This window comes from Hyperolius riggenbachi, chromosome 12 (assembly GCF_040937935.1).
Source record: "Hyperolius riggenbachi isolate aHypRig1 chromosome 12, aHypRig1.pri, whole genome shotgun sequence".
Taxonomy (NCBI): Eukaryota; Metazoa; Chordata; class Amphibia; order Anura; family Hyperoliidae; genus Hyperolius; species Hyperolius riggenbachi.
The window spans coordinates 20,927,868-20,953,992 of record NC_090657.1 but is presented as its reverse complement, the minus strand read 5'-3'; the positions used below and the strand labels follow the sequence as shown (position 1 = coordinate 20,953,992).

Genomic DNA, 26,125 nt, shown 5'->3' with positions numbered 1-26,125 from the left:
CGAAAATCCCGTTATATATTATTCGCATTTTCGACCAGCAGCGAAAATTAAAGAAACTTCGCTGTATGCGGACGCTTATGCCCTTATGCGGAAAAATTTCCGCAATAATCCGCTAAATATGCGCATGGGTGAACTAATACATGCATACATTCCACCTTCCAATGCGGAATTGAATACGTATAGAAGGGCAATAATATTTCTGCGCATGTGCAATGATCCATATAGACGCAGTTACCGCACGCATAGTTGACTTCGCAAAACATACGCTAACTACGCGTAGTGGGTGAAGCTTTGCATAGCGCTACTACGACTATGCGGAAATAAGTACGCGATGAACTACGAATTTAACGCGAAAATAACGGCATTGGGCGAAAATTAACGTGAAAATATTCGAGCGAAAATTCGCCTATCGAAAAGAAATTAGTGCTTTTTTTCGGCAAAAAGAATTTTTGCGTTTTCGCTCATCACTGGTGGAGAAATCAACTTTGAGCTGGAATTGGTCGCTGGCAGTCAGTAGGTGGTATTTTTTTTTTTTTATTGATGAGGAAAAAGATGGAGGAGCGCTCCGTAGTTTATTAACGTTTTTACTGTATACAGCACACAAAATTAAAAACCTACTTGCTAGAAAGTAGTGTATCGGCTTTACAATGCTGAAACCCAAAACATCATTCTCAGGTGGCAGCTTCTCCATCCTCTGTGGCCAACAGTGGTGGTCATCCGAGACGACAAAGGGACTGCGGGTACCTCCATTGGGTATCCGTGTACCAGTCATGTCACATTGTGTTTCGGCGTGTCCAGCACGTCGCTAATTTTCTTATTGATGAATCCAACGTCCATAATTCCATATTCATCCTTTTCAATCTGTCATCAGCGTTTGATACTGTTGACCACCCCTTACCCCCTACAGATACTTTCATCTGTAGGCATAAATGTCCTCACTCTCTCCTGGATATCTTCCCATCTCTCTGGAAGGTCTTTCACAGTCTCTTTCTAAAGGGGCCCATACATTGGTTGATTTCAGCAATCGATCGATTCTATGGAATTGATCAGAAATTGATTCATTCAAATCTATCGATTGATCGATTTGTGGCCGATTTCGATCGATTTAGATGGATTTGATCTGACAGGTTGGAAGATCTAGGTCGATCTGCTGCTGGTAGCAGATCCATGGCCCATAGAGTTGCATTGGATCTAATGGTCCAATCATGAATTTAGATAGATTTCCAATAAATTTCATTCTGAAATCTATTGGAAATCTGTTCCTATTGTGTTGCATACATCAGATAGATTCCTGTCAAATTCGACTTAACAGGCATCTGACAGAAATCTATCTGATGGTTGAATCTGTTGCAAATCTATAAGTGTATGGCCTCATCTCCCCATCCTTTATCTGTGGGGGTACCTCAAGGCTCTGTCTTTGGCCTCCTCCTCTTTTCCATCTACATACACAGTCTTGGCAACTTAATCAATTTGGGTTTCAATAATCCTTATATGCAGATAATACACAACGGTACCTCTCGGGCCCCAGACCTTAACTTCCTCCTCACACTTGTTCCTGACTGCTATGCGATATCCTCTTTCATGACCTCTCGCTTCTTAAAACTTAATATGAGTAAAATGGAGCTAATCCTTTTTGCACCGTCTCTGTCCACTTCTCTGCCTGATTTACCAATAAGTGTTAATGACACTCTATAACGTCAGTTTCCAAAGCACGGTGCTTAACTACCTTAAGACCGCTCCACGCCCACGGGCGTGGCCGTGGCGGCAGCCCCAGGACCGCCTAACGCCGATTGGCGTCAAGTCCTGGGGCTGCAGTTTGCAGGAGATTGCGCACAGGATGTGCGTGCATCTCCTGCTCGGGAGGGGGAGGAGCTCCGCCCTCTCTTCAGTCTCTGAGCGGGATACTGTTAGACGGCATAATCGCAGTATATTTACATATACAGCGCTGTGATCGGCAGCAGCGCTGTACTGGGGACGGCCGTGTGACACGGCTGTCCCCTCCTGAGGCTAGGGAGTGATCGGCTGTCATAGGCTGAAGCCTATGACAGCTGATCAGCCTGATTGGCTGGCGGGGGGAGGGAGCCAATTTGAATGCACATTTTAGAGGAGGCAGGAGAGCCCAACCCGGGCTGTGGGGTCGGGAGCCGGCCCGGGGGGCTATTGAGCAGCGGGGACCTGGCGGAACTGCACGGAAGGCACGGATGGTGTCCTCGGTGCATTCAAATTGGCTACAGGTACTGAACTTCCCTCTAGGGACAGCTAGCGACAAGATTATACACTGCTGACATTCAAATCCCTACACAATTTGGGCCATGGATACATGAAGGACTTGCTGAAACTGCACCACACCTCTGACAACCTCAGAGCAGCAGGATCCATAAACTTAGTCACTCCCAGAGTGCACCTCAAACCTTTGGAGACAGAGCTTTCTGTCATGCTGCCCCTACCATTTGGAACTCCCTACCACACCCAGTAAGGACAGCTTCATCCCTGGAGGTGAGGTATTGAAATCAAGACTGAAAAGCCACCTGTTTAGCTTGGCATTGGTGAACTTGTAGAATTCCCCCTCTGTACCACACTTTATCATCCAACCGATTACTGGTCTGAGCCATTCTTATGAGCTTTGTGTCCTACAAGAGAAAAGTGCTTTACAAATGTTTGTTGTTGTTATAAAGTGCTCTGGAAGAAGCCAGCGCTATATCCACTAATATATACATGAATTGATTGGTATGATGCCATGTGAGAGAGTGATGTGTATCTGTAGACACTGGGACACTGTGGAAGGCCCTGAGGAATGCTATGACATTAGACTGCAGCATCTCTCTGGTGTCAGCAGACTCAGAAGACACGTTTCAGAATTTTGAGGAGACTGTTGTGTCAGTGCCCCTCTGTGGGGCCATTCATGCTCGGCGCCCTGTAAATGGTGAATGATGCTGGCTGGGCTGGAATAATTGGGATTATTGCCCTGTAAAGAATGATGATTTTGGGCTGCTGGAGGGGTCTGAGGATCATCCCTCAGGAATGTGCTGCCAGCTGTGATGACTGAGAACACTCAGGGATAGGGACAGCCTGGTGCTAGCATCTCCTCTGCAGATGGACAATGTGTCTGTATCCCACTGTGTGCTCCGGCCAATCACCTTCCCAACTCATCTAGTCCTCCCGGGGCTCACAACGCCCAGCTGATACCTCCAAATAGTGGCAAACTTAGCTGTATTTATTAGTGAGTTCATAAATCAAGAGCAAGCTATAAGATGACAATGCATAGTGATGTGCTTTGTGTTGCCTCTGAGCCTTCTGGGAGCCCCTGAAGCCACATGTGCCCTCTGGAGAGCCCCTGGTATTTTGGGGGGCCCTGTAACTTGAGTGCTTTGTGAAGAGACCCTGCATACTCTTTGGGGAGCCCCTGAATCCTGAATGTTCTCGGGTGCCCTCTGTTGAGACATTGTATCCTGGGTGCCCTCTGTGGAGACATTGTATCCTGGGTGCCCTCTGTTGAGACATTGTATCCTGGGTGCCCTCTGTGGAGACATTGTATCCTGGGTGCCCTCTGTGGAGACATTGTATCCTGGGTGCTCTCTGTGGAGACATTGTATCCTGGGTGTTCTCTGTGGAGACATTATATCCTGGGTGCCCTCTGTGGAGACCTTGTATCCTGGGTGCCCTCTGTGGAGACATTGTATCCTGGGTGCCCTCTGTGGAGACATTGTATCCTGGGTGCCCCCTGTGGAGACATTGTATCCCGAGTGCTCTCTGTGGAGGCATTGTATCCTGGGTGCCCCCTGTGGAGACATTGTATCCTGAGTGCTCTCTGTGGAGACATTGTATCCTGGGTGCCCTCTGTGGAGACATTGTATCCTGGGTGCCCTCTGTGGAGACATTGTATCCTGGGTGCCCTCTGTGGAGACATTGTATCCTGGGTGCCCTCTGTGGAGACATTGTATCCTGGGTGCCCTCTGTGGAGACATTGTATCCTGGGTGCCCTCTGTGGAGACATTGTATCCTGAGTGCTCTCTGTGGAGACATTGTATCCTGGGTGCCCTCTGTGGAGACATTGTATCCTGGGTGCCCTCTGTGGAGACATTGTATCCTGGGTGCCCTCTGTGGAGACATTGTATCCTGGGTGCCCCCTGTGGAGACATTGTATCCTGGGTGCCCTCTGTGGAGACATTGTATCCTGGGTGCCCCCTGTGGAGACGTATCCTGGGTGCCCTCTGTGGAGACATTGTATCCTGGGTGCCCTCTGTGGAGACATTGTATCCTGAGTGCCCTCTGTGGAGACATTGTATCCTGGGTGCCCTCTGTGGAGACATTGTATCCTGGGTGCCCTCTGTGGAGACATTGTATCCTGGGTGCCCTCTGTGGAGACATTGTATCCTGGGTGCCCTCTGTGGAGACATTGTATCCTGGGTGCCCTCTGTGGAGACATTGTATCCTGGGTGCCCTCTGTGGAGACATTGTATCCTGGGTGCCCTCTGTGGAGACATTGTATCCTGAGTGCTCTCTGTGGAGACATTGTATCCTGAGTGCTCTCTGTGGAGACATTGTATCCTGGGTGCCCTCTGTGGAGACATTATATCCTGAGTGCCCTCTGTGGAGACATTGTATCCTGGGTGCCCTCTGTGGAGACATTGTATCCTGGGTGCCCTCTGTGGAGACATTGTATCCTGGGTGCCCTCTGTGGTGACATTATATCCTGAGTGCCCTCTGTGGAGACATTGTATCCTGGGTGCCCTCTGTGGAGACATTATATCCTGAGTGCCCTCTGTGGAGACATTGTATCCTGGGTGTTCTCTGTGGAGACATTGTATCCTGGGTGCCCTCTGTGGAGACCTTGTATCCTGGGTGCCCTCTGTGGAGACATTGTATCCTGGGTGCCCTCTGTGGAGACATTGTATCCTGAGTGCTCTCTGTGGAGACATTGTATCCCGGGTGCCCTCTGTGGAGACATTGTATCCTGGGTGCCCTCTGTGGAGACATTGTATCCTGGGTGCCCTCTGTGGAGACATTGTATACTGGGTGCTCTCTGTGGAGACATTGTATCCTGGGTGCTCTCTGTGGAGACATTGTATCCTGGGTGCTCTCTGTGGAGACATTGTATCCTGGGTGCTCTCTGTGGAGACATTGTATCCTGGGTGCTCTCTGTGGAGACATTGTATCCTGGGTGTTCTCTGTGGAGACATTATATCCTGGGTGCCCTCTGTGGAGACCTTGTATCCTGGGTGCCCTCTGTGGAGACATTGTATCCTGGGTGCCCTCTGTGGAGACATTGTATCCTGGGTGCCCTCTGTGGAGACATTGTATCCTGGGTGCTCTCTGTGGAGACATTGTATCCTGGGTGCCCTCTGTGGAGACATTGTATCCTGGGTGCTCTCTGTGGAGACATTGTATCCTGGGTGCTCTCTGTGGAGACATTGTATACTGGGTGCTCTCTGTGGAGACATTGTATCCTGTGTGCTCTCTGTGGAGACATTGTATCCTGTGTGCTCTCTGTGGAGACATTGTATCCTGGGTGCTCTCTGTGGAGACATTGTATCCTGGGTGCTCTCTGTAGAGACATTGTATCCTGGGTGCTCTCTGTGGAGACATTGTATCCTGGGTGCTCTATGTGGAGACATTGTATCCTGGGTGCTCTCTGTGGAGACATTGTATACTGGGTGCTCTCTGTGGAGACATTGTATCCTGTGTGCTCTCTGTGGAGACATTGTATCCTGTGTGCTCTCTGTGGAGACATTGTATCCTGGGTGCTCTATGTGGAGACATTGTATCCTGGGTGCTCTCTGTGGAGACATTGTATACTGGGTGCTCTCTGTGGAGACATTGTATACTGGGTGCTCTCCGTGGAGACATTGTATCCTGGGTGCTCTCTGTGGAGACATTGTATACTGGGTGCTCTCTGTGAAGACATTGTATACTGGGTGCTCTCTGTGGAGACATTGTATCCTGTGTGCTCTCTGTGGAGACATTGTATCCTGTGTGCTCTCTGTGGAGACATTGTATCCTGGGTGCCCTCTGTGGAGACATTGTATCCTGTGTGCTCTCTGTGGAGACATTGTATCCTGGGTGCTCTCTGTGGAGACATTGTATCCTGGGTGCCCTCTGTGGAGACATTGTATACTGGGTGCTCACTTGGGAGCCCCTGTACCCTGGTTGTGCTCTAGGACCCCCAGTATCTTGGATACCCTCTGTATCATGAGTGCTCTCTGGGGATCCCCTGTATACTGGGGATCTTCTATATCCTGGGATATGCCCCTATGATATGCCCCTGTATCCCAATTGGTCTCTAGGACCCCTGGTATCCTGGGAGCCTTCTGGAGGAGTCCCTGTGCCCTCTGTACAGCCTCTGTATCCTGCTCACTTTCTACATAGGGTATCATTCATAAAGCTGTTGTCGGTAAGGAGAATCAGTGCGGGAAAACCCTGCTGTTGGTATTTTAGACTTCTGGGTGGGCATTCATGAAAAAGTGTTCACGTGCGATAGTAGTGCGTAGATTTCCCGAACTAGGCAGGCGGAAGGCTTGTGGAAGCACAGGAAGCTGCCGAGTTGGTACATTTCTCCGTGTTCCGCTCTACTGCAGCTGCCTGGGAGGTCTGTGTGTCTCCACTCACTTACATTGGTATCGCCACATCAGAGGGAGGGGTACTTCCCGACCTCACTCCGCTTGCGGTAATCTTTATGAATTATCATTTTGCTATATTTTTTACAATAATCACCGCACAAGGAAGTGATTTATCGCTCTGCTCGGTAATGTCAGATTTTCATGCGGAAAGAGCCTTTATGAATGCCGAACTTGCTAAGTGTTCGGTAAAGTCAGCTGTTTTATGCATTTCTGCATGCGGAAATGCTTTATGAATGATAGCCATAGTCTCTATATTATGAATGCTCTCTACACTTGGCTGATGGAGCAGGTAATTCCCTCAGAAATCAGAATCACAAATCCTTTATTTGCCGAGTATGATGGTTGTCGTACTCTGAATAGATTGCGGTACACATGGCAACTGGCAACTGAACAAACAAGACAATGGCACAACAGAGACAGGGCAGCAATACAATAGCAATAGAAGAAGCAAACTAATACTTATAGGTAGACATCCTCCGCATTTAAGTGGAGCATGATTAGGACATTGTAAAACAGACAATAAATAAGCCTGGGCATGCAATACAACATTGTAGGAGACCTATCCTGGATATCCTGGATATGCTCTGGCTGGGAAGCATCCTGGACGACCCCCGGGAGCCACTGTGTCATGGGTGTCCTCTGGGATGTTCCTGCATGCCCTCTATGGAACCGCAGTGTCCTGGACTCCAGCTGAGGAACCCTATATCCTGGGTGCCCTATGGGGAGCCCCTGTATCATGGGCATCCTCTGTATGGCTTGTGTATCTCTGACACCCTCTGGGGAGCCCCTGTATCATGGGCATCCTCTGTATGGCCTGTGTATCTCTGACACCCTCTGGGGAGCCCCTGTATCATGGGCATCCTCTGTATGGCTTGTGTATCTCTGACACCCTCTGGGGAGCCCCTGTATCATGGGCATCCTCTGTATGGCCTGTGTATCTCTGACACCCTCTGGGGAGCCCCTGTATCATGGGCAACCTCTGTATGGCCTGTGTATCTCTGACACCCTCTGGGGAGCCCCTGTATCATGGGCATCCTCTGTATGGCCTGTGCATCTCTGACACCCTCTGGGGAGCCCCTGTATCATGGGCATCCTCTGTATGGCCTGTGTATCTCTGACACCCTCTGGGGAGCCCCTGTATCATGGGCATCCTCTGTATGGCCTGTGTATCTCTGACACCCTCTGGGGAGCCCCTGTATCATGGGCATCCTCTGTATGGCCTGTGTATCTCTGACACCCTATGGGGAGCCCCTGTATCATGGGCATCCTCTGTATGGCCTGTGTATCTCTGACACCCTCTGGGGAGCCCCTGTATCATGGGCAACCTCTGTATGGCCTGTGTATCTCTGACACCCTCTGGGGAGCCCCTGTATCATGGGCATCCTCTGTATGGCCTGTGCATCTCTGACACCCTCTGGGGAGCCCCTGTATCATGGGCATCCTCTGTATGGCCTGTGTATCTCTGACACCCTATGGGGAGCCCCTGTATCATGGGCATCCTCTGTATGGCCTGTGTATCTCTGACACCCTATGGGGAGCCCCTGTATAATGGGCATCCTCTGTATGGCCTGTGTATCTCTGACACCCTATGGGGAGCCCCTGTATCATGGGCATCCTCTGTATGGCCTGTGTATCTCTGACACCCTATGGGGAGCCCCTGTATAATGGGCATCCTCTGTATGGCCTGTGTATCTCTGACACCCTCTGGGGAGCCCCTGTATCATGGGCATCCTCTGTATGGCCTGTGCATCTCTGACACCCTCTGGGGAGCCCCTGTATCATGGGCAACCTCTGTATGGCCTGTGTATCTCTGACACCCTCTGGGCAGCCCCTGTATCATGGGCATCCTCTGTATGGCCTGTGTATCTCTGACACCCTATGGGGAGCCCCTGTATCATGGGCATCCTCTGTATGGCCTGTGTATCTCTGACACCCTATGGGGAGCCCCTGTATAATGGGCATCCTCTGTATGGCCTGTGTATCTCTGACACCCTCTGGGGAGCCCCTGTATCATGGGCATCCTCTGTATGGCCTGTGCATCTCTGACACCCTCTGGGGAGCCCCTGTATCATGGGCATCCTCTGTATGGCCTGTGTATCTCTGACACCCTCTGGGGAGCCCCTGTATCTTGGGCATCCTCTGTATGGCCTGTGTATCTCTGACACCCTCTGGGGAGCCCCCGTATCATGGGCATCCTCTGTATGGCCTGTGCATCTCTGACACCCTCTGGGCAGCCCCTGTATCATGGGCATCCTCTGTATGGCCTGTGTATCTCTGACACCCTATGGGGAGCCCCTGTATCATGGGCATCCTCTGTATGGCCTGTGTATCTCTGACACCCTCTGGGGAGCCCCTGTGTTATGCATCCTCTGTATGGCCTGTGTATCTCTGACACCCTCTGGGGAGCCCTTGTATAATGGGCATCCTCTGTATGGCCTGTGTATCTCTGACACCCTCTGGGCAGCCCCTGTATCATGGGCATCCTCTGTATGGCCTGTGTATCTCTGACACCCTCTGGGGAGCCCCTGTATCATGGGCATCCTCTGTATGGCCTGTGTATCTCTGACACCCTCCGGGGAGCCCCTGTATCATGGGCATCCTCTGTATGGCCTGTGTATCTCTGACACCCTATGGGGAGCCCCTGTATCATGGGCATCCTCTGTATGGCCTGTGTATCTCTGACACCCTCTGGGCAGCCCCTGTATCATGGGCATCCTCTGTATGGCCTGTGTATCTCTGACACCCTATGGGCAGCCCCTGTATCATGGGCATCCTCTGTATGGCCTGTGTATCTCTGACACCCTCTGGGGAGCCCCTGTATCATGGGCATCCTCTGTATGGCTTGTGTATCTCTGACACCCTATGGGGAGCCCCTGTATCATGGGCATCCTCTGTATGGCTTGTGTATCTCTGACACCCTATGGGGAGCCCCTGTATCATGGACATCCTCTGTATGGCCTGTGTATCTCTGACACCCTATGGGGAGCCCCTGTATAATGGGCATCCTCTGTATGGCCTGTGTATCTCTGACACCCTATGGGCAGCCCCTGTATCATGGGCATCCTCTGTATGGCCTGTGTATCTCTGACACCCTCTGGGGAGCCCCTGTATCATGGGCATCCTCTGTATGGCTTGTGTATCTCTGACACCCTATGGGGAGCCCCTGTATCATGGGCATCCTCTGTATGGCTTGTGTATCTCTGACACCCTATGGGGAGCCCCTGTATCATGGGCATCCTCTGTATGGCCTGTGTATCTCTGACACCCTATGGGGAGCCCCTGTATAATGGGCATCCTCTGTATGGCCTGTGTATCTCTGACACCCTCTGGGGAGCCCCTGTATCATGGGCATCCTCTGTATGGCTTGTGTATCTCTGACACCCTATGGGGAGCCCCTGTATCATGGGCATCCTCTGTATGGCCTGTGTATCTCTGACACCCTCTGGGGAGCCCCTGTATCATGGGCATCCTCTGTATGGCCTGTGTATCTCTGACACCCTATGGGCAGCCCCTGTATAATGGGCATCCTCTGTATGGCCTGTGCATCTCTGACACCCTATGGGCAGCCCCTGTATCATGGGCATCCTCTGTATGGCTTGTGTATCTCTGACACCCTATGGGGACCCCCTGTATCATGGGCATCCTCTGTATGGCCTGTGTATCTCTGACACCCTATGGGCAGCCCCTGTATAATGGGCATCCTCTGTATGGCCTGTGCATCTCTGACACCCTATGGGCAGCCCCTGTATAATGGGCATCCTCTGTATGGCCTGTGCATCTCTGACACCCTCTGGGGAGCCCCTGTATCATGGGCATCCTCTGTATGGCCTGTGTATCTCTGACACCCTATGGGGAGCCCCTGTATCATGGGCATCCTCTGTATGGCCTGTGTATCTCTGACACCCTATGGGCAGCCCCTGTATAATGGGCATCCTCTGTATGGCCTGTGTATCTCTGACACCCTCTGGGGAGCCCCTGTATAATGGGCATCCTCTGTATGGCCTGTGTATCTCTGACACCCTCTGGGGAGCCCCTGTATCATGGGCATCCTCTGTATGGCCTGTGCATCTCTGACACCCTCTGGGGAGCCCCTGTATCATGGGCATCCTCTGTATGGCCTGTGTATCTCTGACACCCTCTGGGGAGCCCCTGTATAATGGGCATCCTCTGTATGGCCTGTGCATCTCTGACACCCTCTGGGGAGCCCCTGTATCATGGGCATCCTCTGTATGGCCTGTGTATCTCTGACACCCTATGGGGAGCCCCTGTATCATGGGCATCCTCTGTATGGCCTGTGTATCTCTGACACCCTCTGGGGAGCCCCTGTATCATGGGCATCCTCTGTATGGCCTGTGTATCTCTGACACCCTATGGGGAGCCCCTGTATCATGGGTATCCTCTGTATGGCCTGTGTATCTCTGACACCCTCTGGGCAGCCCCTGTATAATGGGCATCCTCTGTATGGCCTGTGTATCTCTGACACCCTCTGGGGAGCCCCTGTATAATGGGCATCCTCTGTATGGCCTGTGTATCTCTGACACCCTCTGGGGAGCCCCTGTATCATGGGCATCCTCTGTATGGCCTGTGCATCTCTGACACCCTATGGGGAGCCCCTGTATAATGGGCATCCTCTGTATGGCCTGTGCATCTCTGACACCCTATGGGGAGCCCCTGTATCATGGGCATCCTCTGTATGGGCTGTGTATCTCTGACACCCTCTGGGGAGCCCCTGTATCATGGGCAACCTCTGTATGGCCTGTGTATCTCTGACACCCTCTGGGGAGCCCCTGTATAATGGGCATCCTCTGTATGGCCTGTGTATCTCTGACACCCTCTGGGGAGCCCCTGTATCATGGGCATCCTCTGTATGGCCTGTGCATCTCTGACACCCTATGGGGAGCCCCTGTATCATGGGCATCCTCTGTATGGCCTGTGTATCTCTGACACCCTCTGGGGAGCCCCTGTATCATGGGCATCCTCTGTATGGCCTGTGTATCTCTGACACCCTCTGGGGAGCCCCTGTATAATGGGCATCCTCTGTATGGCCTGTGTATCTCTGACACCCTCTGGGGAGCCCCTGTATCATGGGCAACCTCTGTATGGCCTGTGCATCTCTGACACCCTATGGGGAGCCCCTGTATCATGGGCAACCTCTGTATGGCCTGTGTATCTCTGACACCCTCTGGGGAGCCCCTGTATAATGGGCATCCTCTGTATGGCCTGTGTATCTCTGACACCCTCTGGGGAGCCCCTGTATCATGGGCAACCTCTGTATGGCCTGTGCATCTCTGACACCCTATGGGCAGCCCCTGTATCATGGGCATCCTCTGTATGGCCTGTGTATCTCTGACACCCTCTGGGGAGCCCCTGTATCATGGGCATCCTCTGTATGGCCTGTGCATCTCTGACACCCTATGGGCAGCCCCTGTATCATGGGCATCCTCTGTATGGCCTGTGTATCTCTGACACCCTCTGGGGAGCCCCTGTATCATGGGCATCCTCTGTATGGCCTGTGTATCTCTGACACCCTCTGGGGAGCCCCTGTATCATGGGCATCCTCTGTATGGCCTGTGTATCTCTGACACCCTCTGGGCAGCCCCTGTATCATGGGCATCCTCTGTATGGCCTGTGTATCTCTGACACCCTCTGGGGAGCCCCTGTGTTATGCATGCTCTCTACATTTGGCACCCCTGTTGGAGTAAGAGAGCCTCACATGTGTTAATGTTTCTCTTTTATTATCACATAAAATGTTTTACAGCTTGGAAATTCCTCAGAATCCACATTAGAGCGTCGTTATCTTCCTGTGATTGCTTCCACTTCCTTTCAGTATGTATCCCCCTCCCCGTGGTCTAGGGAGAGGGTTCCCACCAAGTAAGGTGATCTTTCTGCCCATACTCTGGTTCTAAAAGCTCTGAGAACTTTTGATTTTATCATTTGACTTGTGGATAGTGGAGGACAACCTGCTCCACAATTCCCCTTTGCCCTCACTGGAGAGAATCCTACTTACTATGACAAAGACAAACACTTATATAGCGCTTTTCTCCTGGCGGACTCAAAGCGCCAGAGCTGCAGCCACAAGGACGCGCTCTATAGGCAGTTGCCGTGTTAGGGAGACTTGCCTAAGGTCTCCTGCTAAATAGGTGCTGGCTTACTGAACAGGCAGTGCCGAGATTAGAGCCCTGGTCTCCCGTGTCAGAGGCAGAGCCCTTACCCAATACACCATCCAGCCACCACTATCCATTCCTCAAAACTGGGGCATCAACAGCAATACAACCGGACAGAGGATCTAAAGGTGGCTATACTTTGTCCTATATGTAGGTGATGACCCAGTGGGAATTATCAACTAATGTGCAAATGGCACTCCCGCTCACACACTAAAACGTTGTATCTTTATATAGCTCTGAAATATATTACAACACTGTACAGAGATCATACAGATGTGTGCACCACAGAAGCTTACGCTCAAATGTCCTCACCACAGTCAGATATTGTCAGGGCTGTGAAGTCGGTGCAAAACCATCCGACCGAAACCTCCGACTCCAGGAACCCAATATTGCTTTGGCCCCTTGCAGGACAATGGAGCGGGTACAAAAATCATCCAACTCTGACTCCAACCACCAACTCCGACTCCAGGTACCCAAAAATGGCTCCGACTCCTCTGCCCTGGTTATTATAATTACAGTGCTGTACATCGCACACTGATATATTACTCTCTGCACCAGAGGAGCTTACACTCTAATGTCCTCACCACAGTCACACACTATTATATAAATTAATACAGTTCCGGCATATTCCACAGTACTATACAGAGATCACTGATCCATTCCCATCAGTTTCTGCACCAGAGGAGCTTACACTCTTAATGTCCTCACCACAGCAACACATTGTTATTATTTATTTTATCACTCTGACATAGTCTACAGTCTCTGCACAAGAGGAGCTTACACTCCACTTTCCCTACTGCAGTCACACACTATTATTATTATACATTTATATAGCAGTGACATGCTCCAAATTGCTGTACAATGATCACAATGATCACAGATCCTATCTCATTAGTGCCTACACCAAAGGAGCTTGCATTCTATTGTCTCCATCACGGCCACACATTTTTATATATTTAGCAGTACAAGGATCACAGATCTAATCCCATCAGTGTCTCCACCCAAGGTGGTTGCAAGATACTGTTCCCACCGCAGTCACACAATATTATTATTGGTCAGTTTATGTATATAGCATATAGAGATTTTACCCCTTATGCTGGGCATACACAACTCGATACTTATTATCAATTGAGCCGCTGATGGCTCGATTGATAATTTCCGACAGGTCCTATTGCCCGCCGGATCGATTCCGCGCTCGATACCGGCGGGCAGAACAGTAGAAAAACGAAGCGCTGATTAGGAAGCGCCTGCGGGGACGTGCGGGAATCGATCCGCGCGGACGAGCGGTGACGTGCCGGTATCGAGCCAGCGCGGCATCGAGCGATACCGGCGCACAAACGAGCCGTGTATGCCCAGCATTAGACTGCCACAGACATCTATAGGCGATTATGTGTGTTTTCGCATACGTACTCCATGGACATGTAAAGGCATTTTAGTCCAAAACTCTTGGCCCTACAGTGGAATTCTATAGGCGTCCCCCACCCCTATCCATATTCCTGTGCCACAGACGTCTAAAAGGCATTTGGTACAAGGTTTTGGCTCAGTCCCAACTGAATACTTGAAATCTGCTGATAACAAGCAAATTATTCTATTGTGATGCAGAACTATGCAGATGTTGCTGCAAATCTATGCAGCTTGATAATGAACCAATCCAGCACTTTCACTGCAAGACTAGCAGTCTTGGACTAACAGATTAGTCCATTTTACAAATGATTGTCATAATATAATTCTGTATCATAATAATTTGCGTAATACTCAATCATCAGAAATTTATTTGCACCTCATTTACAATAATACTGACTTATGTGGATATTTCATGAACACAATTCACACAAAGATTGCACTGGCATATAGATTTCTGTTTTTTCATAAAGCTGGAAGTCTAAGGATTAAACAGCACTGGACATAGATCACTGATCTGTGCACCAGAGGAGCTTACACTCTAATGACCTCTCGTCAGTCCATCTGTGTTTGCTGCAAAGCGCTCTTATGGGACATGTAGACATCATAGGGTCTTGCGGAGTGCCCGGGGTTGCTGTGTGGGGTGAATCCAGCAGGCACGGGCTGCAGAGGACGGAGGATCAGTGCTGTTCCCTGGGCTCTGCGGCCAAGGATGGAGTTTTGATGTCAATAAATATTTCAGTTTCTGGAGAGCAGCTTTGATCTTTCTGTGCTTTCTTCTGCTGCACTGTGAACATGGAGAGCGCGGAGAGGACTGGGCCTCTTTACAGTGCGCTATGCAGAACGCCTCTGGCAGTGAGCTCTGCTCTGCTCTGTCATATATTACTCCACTTTGATAACAGCCTCTTTTCACTGTGCTTCAATAGGTGGATGGACCCCCTTCTGCATCCCCTTGTTCCTGGCATTTGGTATTACCAGTAATCATTAACTAGAATAGCAAGTTATTGCAGACCTGTCACTACAATCAGAGCCCTTTGTAGAGCATGTTAGCATAACCAAATCACACTCTGGCTGTGTACATAGTTACATCATTTTCTACCTTGTAAAAAATCTGCAACCTCTCGAGCTTCTCTGTGCCTAAAGCTTTGTACACACTTAAGATTTTTCTCAGACAAAACAATGGATCCTGATCATTTTGGCTGGAAACCTGAGTTGTGTACACGAGTCGGTCTTCCCTGTAAACAGGACTCTGAATGTGGCACCACAAGGGATTTATAGAGGAAGTAGCATACTAGCATCAAATTTCTATTTTGTTTTTATTTTTTTAACCGATACGAAGTTTCTATTTGCTTTAGTTGCTGCCATTTGACATTAAATATGGCGTCGTAATTAAATTCATTTATTCTTCCTTCGCCAACTGAAGAAGTTCTGTATGGCCTAGGAGCTTCTGACAAGCATATACTGTACTCTGAAACTTTTGAATAGGTCCTCTGCTCCTCCACCCTGGTCTGGTATGCTGACTCCTCCGCCAGTGACAGACACAAACTACCGAGGGCCATCAGATCAGTGGAGAGGATCATCAGGAAACCCCTTCCTCCTCTGGACCACCTCTACAACTCCAGACTGCACTCCAGAATGCAGAGGATTGCCAAAGAACCCTCACACTCATGTCACTGCTTTTATTCAGGCAGCTCCCATCAGGCTGGAGGGTTTTGGTCCATCTCTTTCAGGACTTCAAGGCAGAGGAATACTTTTTTCCCCCCTCGGCTGTCAACCTCTTGAACTCTCTTCATGCTGCACCCCACCCCCCAATTGTACGTGTGTCATGTCTGTTTAATGTGTCTGGAGACTTTCACACCTTTTGCGGTCTGTTGCGATGCGCTGGAAGTATCCGAGCCGACGCAAGGGCTGCAGCGTGTTACCGCAGGCACCACGCTTAACACATGGTGCTTGGGGTCAGTGTAAACGATAGAGCATGTGCGTTTCATCGCCCATGTGTGGACTGATGGGAATCCCAGTGATGTACTTCCTGGGCAGCAGGGAATACCTCACTGAGCAGGGGGGCGGCGCTATGCATATGATCCTGTCAGCCATTGTGCTGCAGGGTCATGTGAGTGAGTTTTTTTGCGGTGCGATACAGCAGGAGCATCGCACTGCAATGCAAAAAAACAAGTGTAAACCCAGCCTTGCAGCAAGGCTTTGGGTCAGGCGGTTCACTCTGAGATGGAACACAGAAGGGCTAGTTTTCAAAGACTGTTGAGTACTTCCCAAGGATCTCCAGTGAGTATCTCTAAAGTGATCCAGCAAACCTGGACTGGATTTATCAACATTATGTGGTTAGGACTGACCACCCTTACCTGGGTCATACCGAATCATGGGCAGTTGTGTGATTGCAGTCTCAGCATCTGCTGTAAGAGGGTGGTCTGGGTCTTATCAGATTATAGGGATTGTGCTGACAGATGTGTAAATCAGTGGCTGTGTGATCACAGTAGCAGTATCTACAGTGCAGCCGGTGACATATTCTATCATATATTGAGGGGGCTGAAAGCGATATTCCTCAGTTTTATTTTATGTTTAAATCTACTTTTTAAGTTTAAACTGTTTTATGGTTTTTGCAGAATGACACATTCATTGAAGTATGTCAGGGCTAAAATCTATGAACTGTTGACCCTTTTATCTCTTTCCTGCTCTCAGAAGCCATTTTCTGCTAGGAAAGTGTTTTGTAGTTGGAATTTCTTATCAGTGAGGGTCACACTGTAGTCGCTTCCTGTCTGAGTCAGCCACTTATATACCTGATATTTAACTCTTACAGGCAGAGAAAGAAAAAAACAACACAGCATAGTTATTAGTGTGCTTGGCACTGTGCATACCCATGTCTATCTCATCATGTCACATGTCACTTCGGGCACGCTTTAAGCATATTAGATTGTAGTGAGGAATGCTGCAAAGTGTTAATGAGTGGCTTTGTGACTGCAGTTATAGCTTCTGCAGCTAGAAAGCAGCCTGGGCTATACCAGATCAGTTTGCTGACAGGTGTGTGACTTAATGGCTCTGTGAATGCAGGTTCAGCATTGCACTGGAACTTCATCCAGGATTACTCCTATTCAGAAGGCTAATTCATTCATCAGCTGTCAGGTAGGGGGGATAAGTGCACAAATTCTGACTATAGCATTTTGAATTGGAAGTCAGAACTCAGATTTCACAGAATTTCTACTTCTAATTCCCGAAAGTTATGAAAAATGTTTGTGTAATGCATAAATGCTTATCACACAAACAGTATGAAACATGCTCATAAATGAGGCCAAAATGCAAAGCAAAATTATAACCTACACATACGAAGGTTGTCCAGGAAGTAAAAGCTGTTTTCATTTAATCAATTAAACAATCCTTTTGTCTTATTTAATGCTAGGTACACACCATACAATTTTCTGGCAGATTTACCTGCCAGATCGATCATTTCCAACATGTCCAAACTGAATTTTGATTGACTTTTCGATTTTCCGATCGTTTTTCCAATCAGTTGCTGTTCACGCCTATGGAAATCGATCGGAAAATCGATCGAATTTCAGATTGGACATGTTGGTAATAATCGACCTGGCAGGTAAATCTGCCAGAAAATTGTATGGTGTGTACCTAGCATTAAATTCACTTTATCTTCTGATGATTTCTCCACATAATCACCTTCTTCTTCATGTAAGCATTTATCATGTTTTTACGAGGTTTTCACACTTATCACCTGTGAGTTGGAGGGATTGAGATTTTTAGCAAACCGCAAACGTGGGCCCTGCAGCATTTTTGCGGTTTGCAGAAGTGTTTCTGCCTCAATGTAAAGTATAGGAAAAGCTCAAACCGCACTGAAAAACACTAGATCAGAGCGGCTTTCCAGGTGTTTTTGTTACAGTAGCTGTTCAGTAACAGCTTTACTGTAACAATACTGTATATGAAATCTGCTACACAAAAAACGCTCCATAAAACGCTAGGCTCACTCTGAAATCTGCTTCAAAAACATCTAGCGTTTTGCGGATCTGCTAGAGGTTTTTGGTGTGCACTGGGCCTAAGAGTTTGATCTGTTTCTGGGGTTTTAACTGGTGTCTGGTGTGTTACAAGTTTTTTCTGATGACTTACTGGTTATTTATTTGGTTGATGTGCTACTTAATTTTCCCTTTTTTTATGTTGCCTAATTTTTTTGTTTTTGTTTGAGAGCATTTGGGGAATACAGTTGCCTAATAATTCCATTTGGAGGAAGTGCTGCCATATTGTTTTGGAGGATATGACTGTTTAAGTATGTGGTTTGGAAAGACATGTTACGTTAAAAAATGTGCCCAGTTTAACTTACCTGGGGCTTCTTCTAGCCCCCGTAGTCATCCTGGTCCCTCGCCGCTGCCCCCTTCAGTCACCAGGGCCAGATTTCTGGAAAGACTACAAAGGCTCGGGCCTTGAGCGGCAGCTGGGAAAGGGGCGCCTGGACATGAACATGGGATTGCTGCATATGGAAGAAGAAGCTGCAAATGGAATATGGAAGCTGCAAATAATGAGCAGCATATAGACCTAGGGAGCTACTGCTCTTCAAGAGATCTGTATATAAGTGAAGGGACTGCTGTACATGAAGGTTAGACATGGAAGAGGTAGCTGCATGAGAATTAGGAGAGGAGCAATGCACATCGAAGGGGAGACTCCAGCTTTGGCCTAGGGGCAGAAAACTATAAATCCGGCCTTGTCAGTCACTGTACACTTTGCTAAGCTGGGCGACTCAGCTGGTCACCAGCCATTGCACATGCACCTCCTCTCTCGCGCTCTCATGGTCATGAGGGTTCGGTGCGGTTGTAAATTTTATGAACTATGCTAGCACAGAATTCTCCAAGCCGAGGCAGTGCAATCAGGGAGGCATGAAGATTAAGAGGGCTACAGTGGCTGAAGGGAGCAGTGTGGAATGATGGCGAGGAACCAGAATGACTACATGAGGCTAGAAGAAGCCCTAGGCAAGATAAACCAGGCATTTTTTTTACTTTACATTTCCTTAAATTTTTTTCAATTTTTCCTTTTATTTTTTATTTTAGAGAAGACATACGTTCTAAAAGTCCTAATTCAGCATCAGGTCGTTTAATGCATTAATTAGGTAGTCCCCTGCGTTCTATCCCTGCACTTCCTGTGTGTGTGTGTGTGTGTGTGTGTGTGTGTGTGTGTGTGTGTGTGTGTGTGTGTGTGTGTGTGTTTGTCCCGTGTTTTGCACTACTGCGCATGTTCAGGGAGGGATGCAGAAACTGAGGAGAGCTGAGGGAGGACGGGCGGGCGCGATGGGCGCGCACATGCTCAGTGACTGCGGCGGTCACGTGGAGAGTGGGAGGGAAGGGGGAGGGAATTCAACACAGACCTAGAGCCCGTTTTGAAACGGGCTTAGGTCTGCAAGTATTATAATTTCAGAAAAAATCTGATCTGATATTGATCTGATAAGTTAAATGGCTTCCCCCTAAAATTAGCCCTAGACTACAGTACAGACATATGGCTATGGTAGGGATGAGATTGTGAGCCCCTCTAAGGGCCCATTCACACTAGGGCGATTAGCGTCCGTTTACCGCTAATCGCCAAAATGCTAGCGCTTTTTAAAGCACTAGTGCAATAGTAACTATATGGCAGTAATCTCACTGCCACGATTGCTACCATTTGCGGACGTTGCGCAATTAATGCTAAGCGCTACACGCAATCACTCATCAAATGCGGATTTGTACAGTAATTTTACCGAGATAATTGCGGTACAATCACTCACACAAACCGTTTTGCCTTTTTCAAGTGTGAATGAGCCCTGAAGGGACGGTTAAAGAGACACTTACGCTGGAAAAAAAATGATGATATAATGATTTGTATGTGTAGTACAGCTCAGAAATAAAGCATTAGGAGCAGAGACATCAGTCTAAAGGCCCATACACACGGGGTACGGCTGTCGCCGCAACCACGTGGCACGCGCGTGTTGCAGCAACAGGTCGCCCGTGTGTATGATGCGCGCGCCCCGAACCGTCGCCCGTCGGAGCTGTCGCCAGGCGATTGACATGTTCAATCGCCGGCTACAGCTGTCGCCGCAACTTCGCCGGAACTGTCGCTAGTCCCGCGTGAGTACACGGGCTAGCGACAGGAGACCTACGCAAGTGAATGGAGCATCCGGCCGGGGGATGCTCCATTCACAAACAGCTTCCGCCGCGTCTCTGCCTTTCTTGCGAGACGTGTGGACAGCTGTCGCTGGCAGAGAGCTGTCGCTCCCTGTTCACGTGCACGCATGCAACGGGGGACAATTGTCCCCCGTGTGTATGTAGCTTAATATTGTTTCCAGTACAGGAAGCGTTAAGAGACTCCAGTTGTTATCTATGCAAAAACCCATTGAGCTCTACCACTTACAAAGTTGCAGAGAGCTCTGAGTTCTGAAGGTTGTTATCTGAGCTGTCAGTCAAGGATTTTCTTTTTCTCTGCCATAGGACAGGTCAATGGTTCACAGCCTGCTCTGTAAAAACATTTAGAATGCTGAGTGTTGTGTAAACTGCACATATTAGAGAATGATGCAATGTTATAAAAAACACTAACTGAAAATAAAAATATGAGAATATTTTCTTTGCTACTAATCTTCTAGTAATTATCCGTACTACATAACCAATTCATTATACTGTATCATATTTTTTTTCCGCTCCATTGTCTTTTTAAGTGACAAGACAATATACTTTGTACAGCGCTGCGGAAGATATCAGCGCTATATAAATACTAAATAATAATATTGATCACGCTGCTGTAAGTCCTGTATGTAGTACAAAGCTATAAAGCCATGTATGGCTCCTGACTGCAGCCCCCTATAGTCACCATTACAGGTAGTCCCCGATTTACGAATGACCCCAAAATGTGAAATGTTAATAACAAGCCTACAGTCCTTAGTTTAACAACAGGAGGAATACCTGTACTTGTATGACGAACAAAAAATCCCAATCAATGCTTCATAAACATTGTGATCAAATATTGTTTTTGGAAGATTTTCTTTCTGCTTGCTGTTTTTTTCCACATTTAATCTCTGATCTATGAAAGCCCTAATTCCCCCTCCGAGATCTTTCATTTTAGTAAAGGTGAATGCAGCACTCAGCCATTACTCACACAATTTTCACATTTGATGCAGCCATTCTAGAGAAATTCCCTCTGGAAAGCCAGTCGTGACCCAGAGATCTTGCCAGACAGCGAAATGCAAGTTTCTTGCTACAGGGCAGCTGTCGCTCTCCAGCTCTTCCCCCTGCTACTGAGACATTAATTGTCTGTGGCCTGCGCAGATTCTTGGCATTATGAGACTGTTTTACCTGCAGTGCTGGTCACAAAGAGTTAATCCCTCATCAGCAGGATTGGTGCTTCCATAGGGGAGAAATGGCCAATTGGCCAGTACCTCTAGTTCCTAAGTAGACCTGTATAAAAGCACATTTCAGTGTTCCATACCTGCTTAAAGAGACACTGAAGCGAAAAAAAAATGATGATATTATGATTTGTATGTGTAGTACATCTAAGAAATAAAACATTAAGATCAGATACATCAGTCTAAAGGCGGCCATACACTGGTCGATTTGCCATCAGATTCGACCAACAGACAGATCCCTCTCTGATCGAATCTGATCAGAGAGGGATCGTATGGCTTCCTTTACAGCAAACAGATTGTGAACCGATTTCAGCCTGAAACCGATCACAATCTGTTGTGGTGCTGCTGCTGCTGCTGGCCCCCCCCCCCCCGCTCGCATACATTACCTGCTCCGCCGGCGCGACTCCAGTCCCCAGGTCACCGCTGCTCTGTCTGCGCTCTGGTCTCCAGGTCCGGCATGCCTCACTTCTTCTAGCCCGGCAGGAAGTTTAAACAGTAGAGGGCGCTCTACTGTTTAAACTTCCTGCCGGGCTAGAAGAAGTGAGGCATGCCGGGGCCGGAGACCAGAGCGCAAAAAGAGCAGCGGTGACCGGGAGACTGGAGTCGCGCCGGCGGAGCAGGTAATGTATGCGGGCTCTATTGCGTCGGTCGTCGGGCACTCGAACGCCGCTAGCGATGCGCTCTTTACCCGCGGGCGATCGAAGGTTATTTTCCGCACGGCGCGATCGACGGGATCGGACGAAATGGATCGAAATTCGGCGTGTAGCGTGAACGATTGGCAGCAGATTCGATCCCAGTGATCGAATCTGCTGTCGAAACGGGCGCAAATCGGGCCAGTGTATGGCCAGCTTAACTGTTTCCAGTACAGGAAGAGTTGAGAAACTCCAGTTGTTATCTCTATGCAAACAAGCCATGAAGCTCTCCGACTAAGTTAGTCGTAGAGAGGGCTGTTATCTGACTTTTATTATCTCAACTGTTCCTGGACTATTTACTTTTTCTCTGCCAGAGGAGAGGTCATTAGTTCACAGACTGCTCTGAAAGAATCATTTTGAAAGCTTAGTGCTGTGTAATCTGGACATATTATAGAGTGATGCAATGTTAGAAAAAACACTATATACCTGAAAATAAAAGTATGAGAATATTTTCTTTGCTGCTAATCTTCTAGTAATTATCCATAGTACACAACCAATTCACTATATCATATATATTTTTTCCGCTTCAGTGTCTCTTTAACTATTTACAGAAAACCTGATAGGGATTCTTTTGATTGTCCGTTGGTTCACTAGACTGCATTTTATTTATCCACCTTGCCTTTTTTTATCAGCAATAATTACATGCAATCTCCAACTCCGTGTGTTTAGGAATGGGTTCCACCACTGCACAGTCTTCATATTTGTTCCTGGAACTGGATTATGCTTTTGCCTGCATACCATTTTTAACCATGTATGGCATAGACACTTTTCCAATGAAAATATTTTTTGCTGGCTGCACTTCTAGGAAGGGTGGAGGCTTATTCATATCTCGTTTTATGACCGAACTACAAACAATACACCCAAGGCACACATAAGTCCCATGTTTTCTGTTCTCAATGTGTTTTGCCTGGATGTAATCCCATGTAATTGAGATGGTGTATTTTGGAGTTCATATCACCAATTGCCTGACTTACTATGCAGATTTTCAGCATTGTCTTTCAGCAAACTTTTAAAGCCTATTAAAGGCAAAGGAAAAAATTAGGATTTGAAATAACTGCAAGAGCTGATAGAACTAGGGCAGAGGTGTCAAACTCAAATACGAAGTGGGCCAAAATTTAAAGCTGGGACCAAGTTGTGGGCCAACCTCATTGTCTAGTGGCCACCTCCCTCCATTATAAACTTCCTTGGTGTCTAATCCTCCCCCCCCACCCCTTCCATCCCCTATACAGTTTCCTGGTGCTTAGTGATCCTCCTTCCCCTATGCAGTTCCCTGGTGTCTTATAGCTCCCCTCCATCCCCTATACAGCTCCCTGGTATCTAGTAGCCCCCATCCTTCCCCTATTATGTTCCCTGGTGTCTAGTGGCCCTCCTTCCTCCCCTATACAGTTCCGTCATGTCTTATGACTCCTCCCACACCTATATGGTTCCCTGGGGTACAGTTGTCCTCCCTACCTGCCCTATATAGTTCCCTGGTGTCTGTTGGCCCACCTCCCTCCACCATGCAGTTCCCTGGTGTCTGGCTCTCCTCTATATAGTGCACTGATGTGTCTAATGCCTCCTCCTTCCACTATACAGTTCTTTGGTGTGTAGTAGCCCCTGTCCTTCCCCTATTATGTTTCCTGGTGTCTAGTGGCTCTCTTCCCTCCCCTATACACTTTCATCATGTCTTATGCCTCCTCCCACACCTATATGGTTCACTGGAGTACAGTTGTCTTCCCTACCTCTCCTATATAGTTCCCTGGTGTCTGTTGGCCCCCTCCCTCCACCATGCAGTTTCCTGGTGTCTGGCTCTCCTCTATATAGTTCACTGATGTGTCTAATGCCTCCTCCTTCCACTATACAGTTCCCTGGTGTCTAGTTGTCCTCCCTCTCTCCCCCAAACAGTTCTCTGGAGTCTAGTGGCCCTCTCCTTCCCCATACAGTTCCCTGGTGCCTAGTGGCCCCCTCCCTCCCTTATACAATTCCTTAGTGTCTATTGGCCCTCCTTCCTCCCATATGGCTTTCCTGGTGATCTTCAACTTCAATATAGCTTCCTTGATGATCTAGAGTGGGCCAAACGTAATGCAAGGTGGGGAAACCACTTGTGGGCCAAATTTGATGGCTCTGTGGGCCAGAGTTTGATATGTGTGCCATGGGGTGAACATGAAGACAGTTTTCCCACAATTATTGTGTACATTTCTTCCTTATTATTATTATTTAGTATTTATATAGCGCCAACATATTACGCAGGGCTGTACAGTGTGTGTGTGTGTGTGTGTGTGTGTGTGTGTGTGTGTGTGTGTGTGTGTGTGTGTGTGTGTGTGTATATATATATATATATATATATATATATATATATATATATATATATATATATATATATATATATATATATATATATATATATATCTTGTCACTAACTGTCCCTCAAAGGAGCTCTTATACTTCATTATTTCAAGGATTTAAAGATTTGACGTCAAAAATGAAAAATCTAATTACATAACATACCGTATGTATTGCACTGTCCACATTTTGATTTTAGTGTTTTTCTTTAATAAAAAAAAGAGAAAATCTTTCTTAGGATTTTCCATTTTGACTGTGTCTATCTTGAAGCCAATCCTGACATTGTTTCTTCCCTTACTCTGTGCATCATTGCCCACTAGTGTTGTCCGGATCATGAACGATTCGGATCTTTGATCCGAATCTATTTTATGAGTCGATCATCCGAATCATCAAAATGAGTGATTCGGATCGCAAAAGGGGCGGGGCAAGGAGCGACACGCCCCCTCTCAGCGGGCAGCGGGGTCCTGGAAGCAGGGATCGCTCTGTTGGAAGGGAGCCAGCCTTGCAGGGAGACAGGTAGATGAGAGAGAGGGGACATTGGTGCCACTGCCAGATATGTGTAGAGCACACATAATGGCTATAATGTGCTGCTCATTACAGGCTGGCTGTTCCGTAGTGCTGCACAGTGATCACATTGGAAGCTTTTGGCTCAGCACAGCTCAGTAACTTTGCAGACAGTGTGATTGAAAGGCAATATGATCCTCCTGCACTCGGCACTAAACAGCTACACTTATCTTCTGGGAATGCTTTCTTTCACTGTGCGACCTTTTCTTTCAAAGTGTACAGATGAGCATATAGGTGAAATACATGTAAAGCATATGACTTCAGCATGTGGGTATTACGTGCAAACATTTCTGCTCTCTGCTCGTCCCTCCTCCCTTCTCTGTCCACTCCCTGCCCTCTGTCCATCTTCTCCCCTTCTCTGTGTGTCCACCCACCTCCCCTTCTCCTGTCCACAGACCTGTCCTGCTGTTCATTTCACCCCCGAATGCTTCTGGTAGTAAAATGATCCGAGATTCGGATCAAAGATCCGGATCTCTTCAATGATCCGATTCGAATCATCCGGATCATTGAAAAGATCCGAACTTCCCATCTCTATTGCCCACCCTCCTCCCAGTCTTCAGACACTCCCTCCCAGCTCTAGGAAGTGCATTGTCTCAGCATGAGAAATATTGGCCAATCAGAGAGGAACAGAGGTGTGGGAGGGAAAACAAGAGGGAAAGAAGCTTCAGCCAATCAGGCTGCATTAGTTAAGTGTGAGGGGAAAGTAAAGAAGAAAAAAAGAAAACCCAGCATGCCCTGCAACTTCCTTTGTGTGGAAGATGTACCAAATAAGAGCCAGGGAAACTGGTGAATGAGTGATTTTTAACTTTTGGATTGTCTGGTTAGCATCCTTATTACTTGTTTACCAGATACAAATGAATTGATTTTATGCATGACAGTTACACTTTAAGTTGTCCTCTCCAGACCTTCGCTGCCTTCCTTACAGTGCAGCACTCCAGCTTTTACATCACCTCTTGCAATGAGGTTAATGACTTGCCTCTTTTTTTATTCTCT

At 48.1% G+C, this 26,125-nt stretch overlaps 1 protein-coding gene and 1 long non-coding RNA gene across 9 annotated transcripts in view; one reads left to right on the top strand and one right to left on the bottom strand.

The window, feature by feature from the left end:
• Nucleotides 1–15,001, bottom strand: part of LOC137542267 (uncharacterized) — a 109,592-nt gene extending 94,591 nt beyond the window's left edge. The window contains exon 1 of the long non-coding RNA XR_011025389.1: nt 14,721–15,001. This is a non-coding gene — a long non-coding RNA (uncharacterized lncRNA). The remainder of the gene's footprint in view (nt 1–14,720) is intronic.
• CEP112 (centrosomal protein 112) overlaps nt 1–26,125 on the top strand; it is a 447,202-nt gene that overhangs the window by 186,666 nt on the left and 234,411 nt on the right. The gene's annotated exons all lie outside the window — the stretch shown is intronic.